The sequence below is a fragment of the Tyto alba genome, unplaced genomic scaffold (genome assembly GCF_018691265.1).
Source record: "Tyto alba isolate M040663 unplaced genomic scaffold, T.alba_DEE_v4.0 Super-Scaffold_48, whole genome shotgun sequence".
Lineage (NCBI taxonomy): Eukaryota > Metazoa > Chordata > Aves > Strigiformes > Tytonidae > Tyto > Tyto alba.
Genome location: NW_024881324.1, coordinates 13,271,652 through 13,279,507, shown reverse-complemented (window position 1 = coordinate 13,279,507; position 7,856 = coordinate 13,271,652).

Sequence of the window (7,856 nt, the reverse complement as noted above, 5' to 3'; positions counted from 1 at the left end):
TATTGTGCTGGCAATAATAACCCCAGAACAGCTACAGGGACACAATTCAACAGACAACGTGTCTAACCACAGTACCATGAAGCAAGGACTAACTTTAGGAACCTTGTTTAAGAACAGCCAATCAAGTTTAAAAGCATTAGCTTGGGTGAAACAGTCTGCATGTGTTTCTCTTCCCTAGCTTCCCTTTTCTAGTAACAGCAAAATCTTTTGTTTGTCTTTACTGCTTTTCTCCGTGACCTTTTTTTATTTTTAAAGATTGGAAGCATTGGAAGGTAGAGATGGCCCCTTTTTACACTTGACATAATGCTGCTAGCAGACTATGGCATTTCGCGCTGAGTAAAAGAACTCATTAGAAACTCGGTGAAGTGCTCAGAAGTTGCACTGTTTCCCTCTAAATGTGCTACTACCGATAGTGAATCCTTCACTGAGAACAACCAGAAAGTTCATGCAGGAAGGTTTTAGACAGCAGGAATCAAGTTCATCCCCTCTGTAACAAAACTGCCTGTAGTAATTTCAAACTACAGACAGCTGCTACTTCTAAATGGATACAGGACTCTGACAAATCTGACTCATTATGTCCCCACAGAACAGGCCGGAGGTGATGAGAGCCACCATCACCAGATGATGCCACCCACAATGGTACTTAGTTATAAGCCAGCATACTTGCAGGTAGTTCAACAAAATAATTTAAATGCCTTTCAGAGGCATTTATCAAGAGGGGGCTTTTCTTGCCATAGTTGCACAAGGGCATGAAACCAAGAGGGTTTATTACAACACTGATCTGCTGCTTGATTTTTGCACAGATTCTGGTATTTGTAGATCTTCTCTTAGAATAGGGCAGTATTTCATCTTGTTTGAATGTGAATGGAATAAATCTAAACATGCTTTGAAGTACTTGGCACAGTAAGCTATTTGTTCATTAGGAAGAAAAACACACATTTTTACCAAATTCAGGACACTATGGAAGAAAGCAGGAGTTCTCTATTTGCACTGAAATCAGCCATCTTAACACATTCTGTTCTCTTCTGCCTACAACTATTATCAAGTTTGAAGAAAAACACATCAGAGCCTCAACTTAGCCTTAAAATACTGTATCTTTTTCTATATTACTATCTAAAAGATCTAAGGTGAAATTTTTCATGTTTCGGCTCAATCCAAGACCAATTTCTAAATTCTTCTCTTCTTCATCCATTTTGGCTTTTTTGTTGAAATTAAATTCAGAGTAAAGAAGGGTGGCACCACAGCCATTTCAGAGCAGTATGATCTGGCACACTTTTTTAAGAACCTGAGGTGCTTCCACCATGGCCTCACAACCTACAGGGACAAGCACCTATGACATTTTGGACAAAATCTGATTCATGAAGCAATTTCTATGCTATTGAAAAAGCCTCAGCCAAACATCTATCCTATGTTACCACTCCAGTTTTTGACCCCTTAACTTTGTTCCCAAATCACATTTGTGGGTCTTTCAGAAAATAGCAGGTATTCTTAAAATGACTTATCTCCGAGGGGAGAAAAAACCCCAGATCAAATAAATGAAACAAGCACCATCTTGGAGGCATCCCATTTGTGAGTTAAAGAGAAGACTGAGCTCTCAGTGATGAGAGCTTTCTGTCCGTATGATGGTTGTCAGACTACTCTTCTGGAAGAGAGTGCAAGAACTCCCCAGTTCATAATCTCTGAAAGCAAATCCTGCTTTTCATCTACACAGGCTGTGGCAACTGCTGGCCAAGGGCACGGTCAGGCTGGGCAAGCAGGCCATGGAGCAGGTCCCCTGCCTGCAGCAAAGCCCATCTCCCTGGCTGAGTTCTCAGTTTCAGCACAGTGGACAATTTTAGAAACAGCTGCCAGTAAATCCAGGAGCACTTGAACTTTCTGAACCAACCCACCAATGCATACCGGAATAAGAAAGAGCGAGCTGCCCCAGGTTATGAAGTACCAAAGTAGTCCTGGATGGGGCAGACCTGCCCTCTGACAAGCATGAAGAAAGATATTTTCTTCACAGCTGCCCAGAGGTCCTCAGCATATAACTCACTTGATCAAGCCATACGTTAAAGAAGTAGTAGGGAGAACAGCACCTGGATATAAAGAAGTCTCATATTTTGTTGAAACTTACCAGAAACTCTACTTTCAGCCCCCAGGGAAGAAATGTCAGCATAGTCATTCACAAAAGAAATGAATCTATAGAATAAAAATTGGCTTTCCCACCCAGTCTACCAACATCAGAGAAGAGCTTTGCACAGAGCATGTGTGCTTTCTTACATGGAAGTGTCATGGCTATGCTCCAAGCTCCCGGTTCCATAGGAGCTATATAGAGAGGTTCCCACGGCCAGCAATACCTTGGGGACTTGAAAGGAAGCTACAGGAATTCTTCACTATTTAAAAATGCACTCACTCCTCTTCGAGGGAAGGCACAAAGGACAGAGGTTCCCATGCAAAGTAACACGGGTGAGGTTGGGCTGGAAGCCCTTCTGAAGCCACATCTTACATAGCTCTCTGAAACTGTGTTCAATCCCTGCGGAATCTTGTCCCTCTAAATCTTCATGCAAGGCATGGAGCTTTGAGTTCACTCTCATTTAATTGGGCTTAATGTCTAAACGTTTTGAGCATTGCTTGGGGAATAGCAAAGGAAACCTGGCAGCAAGAAGTTGAGAAAAAGGAAAGAAAAAAATTAAGTCTTTCACCCTTTGAGAAATCAGGGAACCAAACAAGCATCCTACTGATCCAGCAAAGTTTAAGGGACTTCTATCAACAGGGATCAAAACCTGGCTCCTAAAACTCATGCATAATCCCCAAAATAAAGCTCTGGCTGCTTCCCACCAAACGCATCAATTTCTGCCTGGATCACATAGAACTGACATGCTTATAATGGAAGCCATAATTAATAGTGTTTCAACAAAACAATACATGGGAATATAGCCATGTCTCTCTACTTGATTGAAAGGGAAGTCCTACAGCTAAGAATCTGAGCCTTCCTCTTGGGGAGAAAAGAACAATGAATCTTGCTGCAAAGTGACATATTCCGGGCTATTACAAGAGCTTCAGACCTCAAAGCCACACTCTGAGCATGACTGGAACATAAATAGATTAGCAACTGCTAAGGATTGCTCTCCTCCTGATTTGGAAAGCATGTTCCCATTTTGCTTTTGTAGCCTTTAATGATGCACAACTATCCTTTTAACAAGAAAAGCCATTTCACATTTTTATAAATATCCCAAATGCTTCATGTTACCCTTAGTTACCCTCCATCCCTCTGTTCTCTACATTGCCGACTAAATGGAGTCATGTTTTCCGGAACATTAGAGTCTTGCCTTAAGCAGAGTACACCCAATACCACTTCCTTCACTTCTATCACCCTCCAGGCAGGTAGAGGAAAGATAGGACTTGTTTTGCCCTGGAGCCCTGGTTAAAACCACCTCTCTCTGATCAGCAGTCTTCAGAGGAAAACGGATGGGGCAAGAGCTGATTTTAGGCTCTGAAGTAAATTCTGTGAAGACTGAATGATAACCTATGGCTCTCTAAAAGTGCTCTACAAAGCAAGTGGCATCTCTAAGTCTATCGCATTGAATGGGAGCGTGACAGAGTAGCACAGAACTGCAGTTATCTGCAGGAGGTCACCCAGCATTTGTTATCAGAGCTACAAGTAAAACCCAGACATCGATCACAGTTCTTCAGGCAACCTTGCCTTTCTATCTCAAACTGTCCACCACTATCCTCCCCTCCCTCCCCACACCCCCACTCCTCCCCCCCAAAAAAATCACAAAACAAACCCCCCCACTTCCATCACAGCAGGCTGAGCTAGAATCGGAGGATGTACTGTAGTCCTTCACGCTGTCTACCAGCTACTGTAAGTAGCTCACTACTCAGCATGCTGACTTTTCTGGATCTCTGTTCCGAGCACAAGAGTAAATGTGCTTCAAGGGGCTGGGTATCCAGCCTGAAGGCTGTTAATGACACTGGGGAATTAACCGCCTTCAAGTAGGCACCGCACAGTTCTGCTGCTACAGATTTTCAGAAGTCTTTTACAAGTCTTCCAAATTATGTAGGCACCGCTGCTTTTTGCAGATCTAACCTGAGGGTGCCCACATAATTTGGAAGACTTAATTCACAGACCTTGCAAACCCATGCTGGTCACATGAATGCCTTTCATCGTCTGGCCAAGTCATCCATTACTCTGAATTGCTAAATGCCCGCTATTCCTACTGACCTTTAAGATCAGTGCAGGTACAGAGGTTCCACACCTCTCAGACTGTGATTCCACAGTATTTAACATGAGATGGGAGTGACGACATCCTGTACGGTAGTATAAATTTCAGTGACATCCAGAACACCCAACCACCTTTCTGTCAAATCAGGCACAAGTACATGATATGGCATTATGCCAACTAGAGGAGAACAAATGATAGCCAGCTGTCGTAAAGCTTATAAAAATATTTGAGCACATTTAAATAAGTTTATGGGGCTACAACATTTTATTCTGATACCAAGAGCTCTAAAGTTGGATTTAGTATTTAACCGTAAAAGACTCAAGAACCAATGTATCACTGCTTGGTTCTGTGCCTGCCCTGCAAAAGCTGACCATTTAAACCCTTAATTTGATTCAACAACAAAGAAGAAAACTATCTTCATAAACTGTAATTGGTGCTGTCCCAATGGCAGTGTGGTACCTCGTTCAGTAAGGTTTTTATCCTATGCCAGACTACAAAAACTTGAAAACTGCAGTGCAATAGCACTAGCTTCCCATAGAGCCTTTTAAGCTATACCCTTTTAAAAATGCATACTTGACTTGGTAGCACCAAAGCAAGCTACAAACTTCAACCGTGACAAAGATTAGAAATACTTGTCTTCATGATAAACCAATAAACATGCTATTTTTCACCTGCAATCACATAATAGAACTTAGTCCCTTTGCATTCTCTGCAACCCTACTGGCAGATGAAGCAGAAAGATTGTTGGTATCTACGGAACCTAGACATCTGCCTTAGGCATTAACAACAATAATATTAGTATCAATTGTTATCCGTATTTTACAGTGGGGGGACAGAACAGGATATACCACTGCTTAGGATATTCTTCAATTATCCAAGTAAAAAATATCCATATTCTAACAACTAAAGCCAACTAAATTGTTCCAATAAAGCCAGCTACAAGAAACTTGGCACATCCAAGGCACCCTGCACCTTGCTCTCTGGAAAGCTGAAAACTGCTCGGGTCACTTTAGCTCCCCCTTTTTGCTCCCATATATGGCTGTATTAAAACAAACATTTTTAAGCAGTGCTGGAAACTGCTTCCAAGGATGTAACAGAAGCCACTCATTTATGAAGACGTGCCTTAGTTTACCTTAGACCTTTTTGAAATTCTTGGTCATATCCAGAAGGTGGTTACTTAATAGCCCACCAACTGAATTAGTCTCTGGTTTTGCTCTTTAAACACTGTGAATAAAAATGATTCAGATAAACAGTTCAAGCATGTTCCAGTACAGCTACCACAAAGAAATATTAAAGACAGAGTCAACTGCATGCATTAATCTTTAATTAACAGCATCAGAGGAACTATAACCCAGTAGCAAGAGTACTGGACTAGCTACCAAAAGCCTTCATTCTAATCCCAGATCAGTCACCGATTGGCCAGGCACTTCCCATGAGAGGGGGAAAAGAAATATCTCTCTAAGCTCCTGTCTTCCTTTTTACCTTTCGTCTGCTTTACCATTTGTTTTTGCAGTCGTTGTAGCAGGGGAGCTCTCTGCATGTGCAAAACTCCACACTGGCTCTGAAGCATTGGGTGAGCAGCCCAACTGCTAATTGCAATTAACAGCAATATCAGCATCACCCAACCTATCTCAAGGCAGTTTTAAATCTTTGGGGTTTCTGTAAGACTCTCAGAAACCCTACAGATAAACCAAAAAGAGGCAGTCTGTAGAAAAGGATGATAAAAACACACAAGTTATTTCCAACAAAAACATTATAGCCCATATTTGAGCAATCTCCCTCACTCCCACGACTGCTATGCAATCCCCAGGCTGATGATGTATGAACCTGTTTTCTTGTTGGCTTTTTTCCAGACATCCAACTTTACATCTTGGCTAGGCTCTCCAAAATAGATATTCCCCAGTAAACGACAGCATGACACAGCCAAAACAAAGCTCCTTCCATTAAGCCCTGTCACCTCTCTTTCAAGGAGCCTTAGATTAGCACTCACTGTTGTCTCTCCTGCATTCCCCAGATCAAAGCTGTGCCAAATCTTGCTGCTTTCCCTCTGCAAAGGAGGGAGCCTCTCTAGGATCTGACAGTGAAAGTTCCTTTTTCTCATCCTTACTGCTTAACTTTCTCAGACTCCTCCATGCCAATATTCCCTTCCTTACACAAAATACTATTACCAGTTAGGCTCTGATTCTTGCCATTATGGGACACATACCTTTATTTCTCCAGGCAGCTTCCTGACCCAGTCAGCATTTGCAAACCAAAAAGGAAATATGTTCTATTCAGAGTGATTTTGCATAACACACGCTATCCAACTGCCTCTCAACAAAATTCCCTTTCCTTCCACCAGTGAAGAGGCAGGAATGCACAGCTCCGTAGAAGGGCTGAAGTTAAAGCAGAGCAGTTCCCTAAATCTCAAGGAGCGTCTTATCACTGTCTGTCTGCATACCAGGACAACAAAAATCTCTACTCCTCACACAACCAGCTTCCCCCAGGCTTGTCTCTGCATTCAGGTATTTGGCTCTCCTTCCCCATGTTAGATAAAACACTCCCCAGCAGCAAAATTTCTTAGTAAGCACTCAGTCCTTTGATCTCAGAAGCAGCTGGTGCACAGCTGCTCTCCATTACTTTTGCAGCTCTCCCAAACCTTTTGCATTTTCCCATCTTCCCTCATAGGCAGGCACGAAGGGCAAGAACACCACCAGCAGCCATCTTTCATTTTCAGGCAAAAACTTCTATCACCATCTCATGTGCCCTGCCCAATTCTTCCTTGAATTACTGCCCACCTGGACCAATCCCCTATCTTCCCTCCTAACCTGTTCCCCAAGCACTTGAGCAATGCCTTCCCTCAGCAAGAGTCTCCCCTATGCTTGGGAGCCTCCTGAGGAGACACAGTAGTATGTCTGTCCTTACAGAGAGTAGAGAACAAGCTGCTGCCCCTCATCCCAGGAAAGTCTTCTCTCACATCACAGCTGTTTGCAGCTGGTGAGAAAGAAGACATTTCCACTCCAGTTTCTCTTCTGTGCAACTACAAAGCCCAGCAAGCAGAGGAAAGCCTGCCTCTTAAGAAGCAGCCACAACACTGGACCTCACTAGGAAGGCACGGATCTGGTTAATGCAGCATCATCTCACAGAGTCTAAGAGCAGACCAACTGCAGTGATTATTAACAGCACAAAGTTTTCAATGATCATTTGTACAGTTTTAAAGAAAACAGAGAAAAGCTAGAAACCAACTCAGCATCTCAATATAGAAGATTCAGAGACAGTATTTTAATCCATTCCTTACCTGGAAAAGCCATTTGAAACAACCCCCAGAAGACAACTAGGGATTGTAGGAAGCGGCCAAACGCTGCCTACAACTCTGCCTACAACAGTGAGCTTTGAGAAACATTTAGTCTGTTGCCTATGTAGATAGGAGGCAAAGGGAGCTGTTGACCAATCTGACGAGATTTCCCTAGATATATCCATAAAAGATTAACTTTAATACTCACATGCGGAGGAGAACTGTTAAGAGCTGCAATGCCTGCTTCTCAGCTTGCCTTCCAGAATCATCTCAGTAAGGCTATCACCATGTACCCACCAGCAGCTGCTACTTCAACGATCCCAAGGTGCTCTGCAACCAGGTGCCAATTAGAAAAATCTCTTCACCTGATCCTA